Genomic DNA, 688 nt, shown 5'->3' with positions numbered 1-688 from the left:
GGTTTATCTATCTTTAGTGTGAATAAAGCTGAAAATAAACGATATTGTGTGAAATCATTGTTTTGGCCCATGAGGATGTGGTGTTTTTGCGAGACGTTTGGCTGTGTATTAATGACTGGGATTGATGAGAAAGTGTACCCCATGAACATCTCTGTCCCTTACCTTGTTGTAAATGTTTCAGAGACGGAAATTATGGGCATACGTGTTTGTTTTTGGAAGAAAACCTGCTTTGAAAGGTAATGAAGATTGGACTGAAGCAGTGACAGTGATTATCTTTATTGCTTTTTCAATTCGTGAACATCACTGCTCTTAATCATGTTCGTGCTAACACCACCGCTCTTAAGCATTAGCCTACACGTTGGGCCAGTGGCGCAATGGATAACGTGCCTGACTACCGATCAGGCGATTGTAGGTTCGATTCCTGTCTGGCTCGAGCTCTACGTGTACCTTTATAATGCATTTAAAAACTGATTTCTCTGCAGCCGATAAACGGTATGAGTTCTTAATCTGCTGGAATGAGGATGCCTTCATTAAATGTCCACGAGAACATAAGAGTCAATGTTCCAGCGTCATCACAGGAGGGAAGCCGAATTGTCGCACACGTTGGTCATGGGTACCTTTTCACTTTACAAATCCGCCAATTGCATCACTGTTGTTCGCGGGAATTCTCGGCTTTGAGCATTGTTTT

The 688-nt window shown here is 42.3% G+C and overlaps 1 non-coding gene across 1 annotated transcript; it reads left to right on the top strand.

Annotated features, from left to right (window-relative positions):
- Positions 1 to 360: 360 nt before the first annotated feature.
- trnag-acc (transfer RNA glycine (anticodon ACC)) lies at positions 361 to 433 on the top strand. The gene has a single exon. It is a non-coding gene; the product is annotated as a tRNA-Gly (tRNA).
- The last annotated feature ends 255 nt before the right edge of the window (positions 434 to 688 follow it).

Source organism: Hemiscyllium ocellatum, unplaced genomic scaffold (genome assembly GCF_020745735.1).
Source record: "Hemiscyllium ocellatum isolate sHemOce1 unplaced genomic scaffold, sHemOce1.pat.X.cur. scaffold_257_pat_ctg1, whole genome shotgun sequence".
In the NCBI taxonomy this organism is placed as follows: domain Eukaryota; kingdom Metazoa; phylum Chordata; class Chondrichthyes; order Orectolobiformes; family Hemiscylliidae; genus Hemiscyllium; species Hemiscyllium ocellatum.
This window is presented reverse-complemented; position numbering and strand designations above follow the sequence as displayed.